The sequence below is a fragment of the Nothobranchius furzeri genome, chromosome 7, assembly GCF_043380555.1.
Source record: "Nothobranchius furzeri strain GRZ-AD chromosome 7, NfurGRZ-RIMD1, whole genome shotgun sequence".
Lineage (NCBI taxonomy): Eukaryota > Metazoa > Chordata > Actinopteri > Cyprinodontiformes > Nothobranchiidae > Nothobranchius > Nothobranchius furzeri.
In genome coordinates this window covers 25,850,992-25,860,917 of record NC_091747.1, presented here as the reverse complement: position 1 = coordinate 25,860,917, position 9,926 = coordinate 25,850,992, and the positions used below count along the sequence as shown (strand labels likewise).

Here is a 9,926-nt window from a genome sequence, read left to right as displayed (position 1 = left end):
GATGGCGGGAAAACGCCCATTCATCAAAATGAGGAACGATGTAATTTCTTCACTCATCAAGCACCACCGGTCCTCTGAGAGGGGAGGCTTTATTACTGATGGCACTTTTGTGTGCAAACTAGAATTATGTGCACGGGATACCTGGTCATTGAATAAGTGTACAAAAGCTGCTCCTGGATCTGTGTGGACTCCAAACGTCACAGAGAATCCAACGATGATGTGTGAAATCAGCCCAGAGTACACTGTCACAGGTAACGCTGTGCTGGAACATAAGACACACACATGTGGTTCAAAATAACAACTATAGAATAGAATAGAATAGAATAGAGTAGAGTAGCGTAGAGTAGAATTTATTGATCCCACAGTCGGGAAATCCACTTGCTACAGCAGCACAAATACTAATAACGTGTCTGACTCTATTTGATCCAACCGAAATAAAATTCCATTAAAAGCGAACCAACTTTCCTCTTTAAGCCTTTAACTCTCAGACCATAAAGTCTGTAAAATAAATTCATTATTTTTCTGTTCATTTGGTGCAAAAAGGTCATGATGTGGTGTAAAGTAGATTACTGATCATAGTGTTCACCTCCATGTAATATAGAATCTTTGTAGTAGTAAAACATCGTTTTCCTTACATTTAGAAACATCGCCCACAAAGAGACTAACCTGCTAGTTAAAGGGTTAACCAGGAACTCATCTGTGTTATATTTCTGAGCTCCAACTAAATTTCCATGTAGAAGTTTTTTAACAAGTTGTTTCCATTGCCTCCTTTTGGTTACCATGGTAACAGATGTTTTGTTGTATTTTGTTAAATAAAATATTGAAACTTGCTTCTCGAGCACGTTTGAAACAAAAGTATTTTTTAAACCGGTCTAAATTTGACTAAACCGATGAATCTAGTGCCGGTCTCCAGTACCGGTGGAACCGCTGCGTGTTTAAAAGAGATCGAGACCACCACTGCTGTCTGAAGGACACTGGACTCTACAGCTGAGAACGCTGTCCCAGACCCAGGTTCAAGCTCATTGCTAGCTGCTCCACTCGAGGAGGTGATACAGGCTGGAAAACCAAGAGCCGCCGCGGGAAGACATGGCTGAATGGCATAGTCACAGCCCTCAAGCTCGTCTCTTTATCCACAAAGTAAGGGAGGAATCTATTACAAATATCGTCTGAGGTGTCAACAGGAGCTAAGTTCAGCCTGTTCTTCATCTCCGAACTCCTAAGGACCCGTCTATACTCATGAGTGCTCTCAGATAACCAAAGCTCTGGCCTGAGCCTTGGCTTCTTGACCTTCAGAGGGGCAACCCTGTCCAGTATGACCCTGCATGTGTCGTTAAAAGAATGCACCACGTGGTGCTAAGAGCTGACAGCTCCTTCCAGAACTAAAAAACTGCTGGAAACCCTACCTCTGCACATAAAATAAATAAAAAGAACAACAAGGTAAATCCAAGGAAGAACCACAATCCTCAGATGTATAAGACAGATGACAAAGTATGATTATGATTTAGTAAATGAAGGCCGGGGACAAGTAGTGTGTTTTCAGGTGGGATTTTAAAACTGCGCTTGCCTGACCTGAAGTGGTAGTGAGTTCCACCGTTTGGAGCACAGATAGAAAAAGCCCTTTGCTGTGGGTCTTCAAATGTGCCTAAGGGATGGTGAGGAGGAGCGGATCAAAAGACCTAAGAGCACAAGGAGGGTGGTAGAAATGAGGAGTTCGCTCAGATAGGGAGGGGCCTGACTGTTCCAACGTTTGAATGCAAGAAGCAGAATTTTGAAACTGATCCTGAACTGAACAGGCAACCGATGGGTGTGATGTGCTGTCGTCTGTCAGCTCCAGTCAGGAACCGTGCTGCTGAAGTCTGGACAGAGCAGCTTTACTGATGCTGAACAAGCAGGAGTTGGAGTAGTCTAGCCAGGATGTGATGAAGGCATGAGTCATCGATCCTAGAAGATAGACACTAAGGATGGGCTTTAATTTTGAAATTCGCCTGAGGTGGCTGAAGCAGGACCTGGGCGTCCATCTTCAGAACCAGGTCCATTTTTACTCCAAGGCTGGAAACAGTAGAGGTTACATGAGGAGAAAGAGGGCGGAGGTCAGGTGGCTGGGTCAACTAAAAACTATTACCTCTGATTTAGAGTCATGAGGATGGAGGAAGTTTTCAGCCAGACATTCTTTGCAATCATGAAGACAATCAGATGTTTGTTGGGGTCAGTGCGTAAGAGAAAAATAGATCTGGCAGTCGTCTGCATACAAATGGTACGAAACAGCATGCTGTCTGAGAATGGCTCCTAAAGGCTGAACATGCAGGAAAACGGTAACGGGCCGAGGACGGAGCCGTGAGGGACCCCTTCAGGCAAGTAATAATAAATCAGTCATTCATTTTTAATCTAATGTGTAAAAATAATTTCCAGAATTAGCTAAATGTTTTAATGATGTGGCTTTCTCTGTGGTGTGCTGCCATGAACTCCATTCTTGTTTAACGTTTAACGTATCGTAGATCCTCCAACAGGGATGGTAGCACATGCCGGAGAGTTGTGTGAGTCAAGCTGACACTCTAGGATTCTTCTTCACCTCATTGAGCATTCTGCGCTGTGCTCTTGTGGTCATGTTTACAGAACGGCTACTCCTAGGGACGTCCTCCAGCTGCCATCGACGCTACAGTACGACTACAGAGAGAGAGGACTATCAATATAACCCAGCCTTGTGAAAATTCTGGAAATTGTTCTTTTGTTCATAGAGCTACTGATTAAAAGTGTACTTCTCAAAGGGGGTGTCCTCTCATTTATGCCGAACACTGTATGTTAAACCTACATTAAACCGAGGAGGACTCGGGTTTCACCTTTCCAGCACCTAAACGAGTCTCTGAGTCTAACTCCACAACAGCTTCGGCCCAGGTCATGCTCTCCTGCATCTAATCAAAGCAATCGTTCTTACACAATAATGCCATCAACGCTCGCTGGGGAGGAGGGGCATCCATAGGCAGTTTTTGATCCCATATTCCAGTCAGAATGGACAAAGCTCCTCGGATGAGAAGCGAAACATCTTCAAGAAACCAAAGAAAACCACCTGCCTTCATTCGAACTCTTCATGACCTGGATGACTGAGAACCTTCAGCAGCACAGAACTGGTTGTTTGATGTTTTTAAAGAGCAAGTAACATCTAAATTAACTTTTTTTTGCTGATGAACTGTATAAATGAGTGTCTAATAGTGTTTTAAATGTGTGTATACATTATTTTAGCATTTTGGTGCATTTTCTTTAAAAATTAAAAATTCTGCCTAAATACCACAGTATAGCTCCACCTTCAGCTTAAAACATAGAATTTGACTCATTTTGAATAAATTTTAGCCAATGGCTAAAGAGTAAGATACTACGTAAACCAGTAGAGTACTACGTAGCAGCTCTGTGTCAACGTTATAAAAGCATCGGGAGTCTCGGCCACGCCTTGTGGCGAATTGGGAGTTGGATTTGCAAGCGAGTGTAGGAGGCTAGCTGTAGTTCAGCATTAGCATATAGCATTAGCATATCCTAGTCTTTAGTATAGCTTTTAGTGTTATACATACTTATTTAAGGGTTGGCTTGGCTGTTGGATATTGTAGTTTAGTTACTGTTTGGCTGTTAGTGTAATTAGGAAAGTAGTTCGGGTTTAGTGTTCCATATAGTGTTAGCATGGTGAGATGGTGTAGTGTAGTATGGTTGCGGAGCTCTGTCGGGTTGCACTCCTTTCCGCTGGACTTAGAAATTAGGCGCCAGTGGTTGCGTGTCTGGAAAAGATTCAGCTCCCGCCTGGTGCTGTAGTTTGCAACCAGCATTTTACCCGCGATTCTGCACGTCTCCGTTCCAAGAGGGAGGCTGTGCCCACCTTGGCTCTTCCGCGATTTAGATACAGCCCACCGACTCTGCTCCCCCACCATGACGGGCTCCAGTCTGAGGTGAGTAAGCTAAATATAAGTTTAAACATCTTCTAAAGACAATTCCCTTCCTAAATGCAAAGTTTGAGAGACGTGGTTCACTCCATTTAGCTAATATCAGCCTGCACTGCCTTCGGGCTGATTTGTCAAGTTCACAAAATGTGGAACGGGATGTAAGGTATGGGATTAGATTTGTGCCAATAGGATCAAGAAAAACACTTTGGAGAGCAAACAAATTTTAAGACACTGAGAGAAAAAACCTTGGTTTCAAAAGAAAAACTTACGATCTGAATCAGATTCTTAAAATGATCAAGAAAATCACTGTGACGGTCAAACAAAAATTAAGAAATTGACAGAACAAAAATATTGACTAAAGGAAAAAAACATGTTTCAAAAGTAAAACTTACTATCTGAATAAACTTCTTAAAATGAGTAACAAAGTATGTTTCCTTTTTCTGTTTGCCTCTATGTGTTTTTGTTATCAATTTCCTTAGTTTTGTTCTCTCTGCTCAGAGCTTTGCTCTCACTTCCAGATTTGCACTTACACTGTCTGGCTTTCTCCTTTGCAATCCCTGAGTTTTTGGTTGCAATTCTGACACAACCCTTTCGGGTGGGCGGGACTTCTGAGAAGTCCTCTACCATAGGACAGTGGTTTCTCTTGAGTGACAGTTCAGTGACCTGGAAGTGATGTAGCCTCCAAGACATTTTTTTTTTCCCCACCTGGTCAACACCATGAATTTTGAGCCCCAAACAGGTTATTTCTGCTGTCTGTGGTGTCTACTGAGGATCTAAAGTGAGTATTGATAATATATTTTATCTTTTCTTAGTTCATCTGTAAGTTAAGCCACTTTTTAAGTTGGTTTTAACCAGATGCTAGCTCACTAGCTAGCTGCTAAGCAAGCCATTGTGCTAGCCTCAGGACAATGGACTATTGTTCCAGAGAGACGTATTAAAAACTCATCTTAACATATTCATTACTGGTTTCATGGAATTAATTATTGCAGTTTATGTTAATAAGTTTGCTAATTTTTCAGGAACCTGTGGAACATCAGAGACTTTGCAGCTATTAGAGCTAACCTGTGTACTGCTATTGCTACAGAGGAAGCAGCAGAAAGCTGAGCTAACAGGCTGTTTTGCAGGTAAATACTCTTTTAGTGGAACTGCAGGATTTTTATGGTATAACTCAGACAGAATCTACATGAGCTATTGTGGGAAGACATTTAAACTACATTTACATACAGATACATGTATTTTTTTATTCCATGTTACTTGGACGGGCTAAACAAGTTCATAGTTCTGCCTGCTCCTTTTTCAGTGAAACGAATGGATTTTATGATGTAACTCTGACTGAATAATTATCTAAGTGAGTATGTTTGATAATACATTTCTTTCCAGTATACAGATCTGACATTTGTTTGTCAGAACAAGACAAATCAGATTCAATGTGCTTTCTGTCACGTGCTCTGTATTCTCCATGAAAAGAATGTTATCCAGGACAGATAATCAATAATGAGTTAAATACATGCTTTTAATTAATTTTTACATAAAATCTATATTTTTGTCTAAAAGCTATTTTTTTTTATTTATTCTTTCTTTTCAGATTGAAAACTGCTGCATTGCATTACAATGGAAGTGCTACACAGCCACATGCATCAACTGCAGCTGGTGAGCTAAGACACACCATAGTGTACACAAAGTACACTGCAGACAAGGGATGTAAGAAAATATCAATATGACAATATATCGCGATGTATTTTCCCAGTAATATTGTATCGATATTCTCGAACTCTGTCTCTAAAATATCGATATGGCAATATATCGTGATATTTTTTCCTGAGATATTACATCCATTTTCAAAAGCAGTGTATCTAATTTTTGGAAGAATTTACATGCAAACATTTGTGTATTTTCTTTGTTTTTGGTGCATTTTAAATGTGGCCCGCTGGTTGGCAGCAGTGTGCATTGGGTTTTGTTTCCACCATTGAAATTTAAATCTCGCTATTATGGTTCAGAAACTCATGTTATATATGTTAAGTATCAGTTTGGACTGTTTATTGAATATTCCAACAATAAATTCTGTCAAAAATACACATCCCTACTGCAGACCAATCCCACCTCATGTAGTTCATATGCTGTATAATAAACCCACAGTGATGGTTATGGATAAATATCTGTACTAATGGTAATCTTTTTCCATTGTTTCCAGTTGACAAGCATATGGACCTATTGTTCGAGTCCGTGGTGGTGGATGCTCTATCATATCAGGAGTCTGTGGTGGTGGATGCTCTATCATATCAGGAGTCTGTGGTGGTGGATGCTCTACCATATCAGGAGTCGGTGGTGGTGGATGCTCTACCATATCAGGAGTCTGACTAAGTACCTGTGCCTGAACCTCTCTGTGTCTAGTTCAAAAGACCTGAAAGACCTGCTGTAAGCAGGCACAGGATAATATTTTAAAAGAACCTGTAAGGTGAGCAACACAACACAATATAAATCTTTATTATTATTGTACGCTGTACAGTTAGAATAAACTTGCATGCTCAGAAGCCACGTATGATTACATCGCCTACAGGTTGCCTGATGCTGAACTTCGGGCAGCTGCGTGCTCAGTGGAACAACCGCCTGTGGGAGGAGTCGTTGTGTTGCTGTTAGGAGTTTGGGTCGGAGTCCTGGGTTTGTGTTCCCTTTAATCTCTTCATTAGCCTTGCTAGTCACCATTGCAGAGCACCATGGAGAGGCTTACCTGAAAACTCTTCTCATGGGGCAGGCACATCCTCACACACCTGTAACCCCATCCTTGAATAAAAGCTGGTAGCTGGTCACTCATCAGAGTGTTTTAACCCATATCTAGCCCATAACTCTGCCGTTTTTCAAACTTACGTTCTCATTTTCTATGCAGATCTATGGGAATTCTTTCCTTGAAGCTCCTGATCACACAACCATACTGGCAGTCGGCTTACCCACTACCTTCTGCTCACCCGCTTGCAACTCATGCTGTCATTCTCCCAGACTTCTGGTTGTTTCGCCACCATTCTGCTGTCTCCCGTCTGCGCTACAATTTTAGACCGTAAGTACCTAAACTTTTCCTTTTGTAAGTCATTCTTTAGTCATTACTAACACTCAATTTTACCTCAGGGCCTTCTGATCTTTAAACACTAAAACCTGTGGCTCCATCTCTGTGGCGTTTCTCAGACTCTGTAAGCTACCTGCACAGTCTAAGAAAACCCTGACCTGTTGCCTCTTACTAACCTCTGCTCTTCCTCGCAGAAGCTTCTGGTTCCTGATCTCCAGCTGTTACCTCTTCAGTCATCCGTCAAACATTTTAATAAACTGTTTTTAGCTCATTTGTCTCCTGAGTTTCTCTGCATGAAGGTCAGGTTGTTGCAAAAATCATGACATCAGCAATTACTTTGCACCACTCTGTTAAACAGCTGATATTAATTTCAAGTGTATCTTTAAAAATACATTGAATGTCAAAGTGAATGAAAGGCATCCATTCAGCTTTCGGTGTCTAATGCAGGATTTTATGGACAGGCACCAAAACAGGAAATTTATAAATTGAGATTTATTTACTAAATCAGGTAAACCGTAATAAAACACTAATGTTTAAAGTCCGGAGGAGGGAGGAAGGCTTTATAGCAGGGGTATTCAATTCTAGTCCTGGATGGCTGGTATCCAGCACGTTTTAGTTGTTTCCCTGCTCCAACACACTTGAATCAGTGGTTGAATTACCTGTGCAGCAGCTCTGCAGAAGCCTGTTAATTATCTGCTGACTGAAATCAGGTGTATTGAAACAGAGTTAAAACTAAAACGTGCTGGATACCGGCCCTCCAGGCCCAGAAGTAAATACTCCTGCTTTATAGGCACAGAGAACTCCCATCAGGATCCTGGAGACGGCACAAAGAGATGACGACATGAGTGTGCCCTCCCAGATCACACCAACACCACCTGACCACATGGAGAAATGTGTCTGTAAGAAAGAAAAACTGGTGATGTAAGAGATTAAACAAAAACTACGAACAAAATCAATTTTACAGTTGTTTAACCTGCTGAGCATCGTCTCCCCAAAGAGCTGCACAAAGGTGCAACTGGCTCAGAACCAGGGTGCTCCGTTATGCAGGTGGTCACCTCCTCCTGCTGACACCCGAGGATTACCTACAACAAAGGGAAAACTGATATCAATAAGGAAATAATTAAATCAGAGCTAAAAGTTTAATTTTAGTGTGACGTTTGAGATTGTGGGAAATAAATGTGGACATTATGATTTTCTATTGTGGGATCAGTACCTTGGGCGTTTCTCTGTAGCAACATTTTGTCTGGCTGACAATGAAGTAAAAAAGTCACCAGTTGAGGCAGAGTTGGACTACATTACTCCAGCTAAGCTAAATGTAGCTAAAATAGACACTAGTCACCAGACTATGGTTACTATAGATTTACTAGAGAGTTACATCATATAATCCATTCGTTTCACTGAAAAAGGAGCAGGCAGAACTATGAACTTGTTTAGCCCGTCCAAGTAACATGGAATAAAAAATACATGTATCTGTATGTAAATGTAGTTTAAAAGTCTTCCCACAATAGCTCATGTAAATTCTGAATTATACCATAAAAGTCCTGCAGTTCCACTAAAAGAGTATTTACCTGCAAAACAGCCTGTTAGCTCAGCTTTCTGCTGCTTCCTCTGTAGCAAGTTAGCAGTACACAGGTTAGCTCTAATAGCTGCAAAGTCTCTGATGTTCCACAGGTTCCTGAAAAATTAGCAAACTTATTAACATAAACCGCAATAATTTATTCCATGAAACCAGTAATGAATATGTTAAGATGAGTTTTTAATACATCTCTCTGGAACAATAGTCCATTGTCCTGAGGCTAGCACAATGGCTTGCTTAGCAGCTAGCTAGTGAGCTAGCGTCTGGTTAAAACCAACTTAAAAAGTGGCTTAACTTACAGATGAACTAAGAAAAGATAAAATATATTATCAATACTCACTTTAGATCCTCAGTAGACACCACAGACAGCAGAAATAACCTGTTTGGGGCTCAAAATTCATGTTGTTGACCAGGTGGAAAAAAATGTCTTGGAGGCTACATCACTTCCAGGTCACTGAACTGTCACTCAAGAGAAACCACTGTCCTATGGGAGAGGACTTCTCAGAAGTCCCGCCCACCCGAAAGGGTTGTGTCAGAATTGCAACCAAAAACTCAGGGATTGCAAAGGAGAAAGCCAGACAGTGTAAGTGCAAATCTGGTAGTGAGAGCAAAGCTCTGAGCAGCGAGAACAAAACTAAGGAAATTGATAACAAAAACACATAGAGGCAAACAGAAAAAGGAAACATACTTTGTTACTCATTTTAAGAAGTTGATTCAGATAGTAAGTTTTACTTTTGAAACATGTTTTTTTCCTTTAGTCAATATTTTTGTTCTGTCAATTTCTTAATTTTTGTTTGACCGTCAAAGTGTTTTTCTTGATCATTTTAAGAATCTGATTCAGATCGTAAGTTTTTCTTTTGAAACCAAGGTTTTTTCTCTCAATGTCTTAAAATTTGTTTGCTCTCCAAAGTGTTTTTCTTGATCCTATTGGCACAAATCTAATCCCATAGTAAGGTTAGAATCAGCGGCGAATCGGAACATATCTCGAAGCCCTGGCCGACAAAACGGTCCACATGACTGTCAGGCTCAGAGAAAATTCGGGTTGTTTTTGTGTCAGTCGGTAATTCTGCAACAGTGAATCTAACTGACGCAGCACTAGTTGACACACATCATTACAGCGTGAAATCCAGCACAGCGTGACCCGGTTCCGTGAGGAATTCTGTTCAGGAGGTCGCATTTCAGGATCTCCACATCATATGTGACTGACTTTTACGTTATAATAACATCACACACTAGGAATGTTATAAAGCGCCTATATGGAACAGTTTCTTTTGTATTTTATCTGACTTTATAAACATCAATGTGCTTCTATTTTTTTTTCAGGCTAAATCTACCCAAGACACTGGCTGTCAGACTGATTTAGCTGCAA

At 40.9% G+C, this 9,926-nt stretch overlaps 3 long non-coding RNA genes across 9 annotated transcripts in view; 2 read left to right on the top strand and 1 right to left on the bottom strand.

Moving 5' to 3' along the window:
• Positions 1-3,445: 3,445 nt before the first annotated feature.
• Positions 3,446-7,252, top strand: LOC129166920 (uncharacterized). Of its 7 annotated transcripts, XR_011521143.1 has the most exons (8): positions 3,447-5,047; positions 5,224-5,271; positions 5,509-5,573; positions 6,115-6,378; positions 6,481-6,581; positions 6,808-6,975; positions 7,044-7,105; positions 7,176-7,252. It is a non-coding gene; the product is annotated as an uncharacterized lncRNA (long non-coding RNA). The 7 variants fall into 7 exon arrangements; XR_011521138.1 differs by having other exon boundaries at positions 3,446-4,701; positions 4,943-5,047; positions 6,808-7,252; XR_011521142.1 differs by having other exon boundaries at positions 3,449-5,047; positions 7,044-7,252.
• A 206-nt stretch (positions 7,253-7,458) lies between these two features.
• LOC129165083 (uncharacterized) overlaps positions 7,459-9,926 on the bottom strand; it is a 2,649-nt gene continuing 181 nt past the window's right edge. Inside the window, exons 1-4 of the long non-coding RNA XR_008564509.2 lie at positions 8,898-9,926; positions 8,550-8,656; positions 7,955-8,063; positions 7,459-7,878 (exon numbers count right to left, since the gene is read on the bottom strand). The exon at positions 8,898-9,926 is cut by the window's right edge and continues 181 nt beyond it. This is a non-coding gene — a long non-coding RNA (uncharacterized lncRNA). The remainder of the gene's footprint in view (positions 7,879-7,954; positions 8,064-8,549; positions 8,657-8,897) is intronic.
• Positions 9,879-9,926, top strand: part of LOC139070652 (uncharacterized) — an 884-nt gene continuing 836 nt past the window's right edge. Inside the window, exon 1 of the long non-coding RNA XR_011521144.1 lies at positions 9,879-9,926. This exon is cut by the window's right edge and continues 37 nt beyond it. This is a non-coding gene — a long non-coding RNA (uncharacterized lncRNA).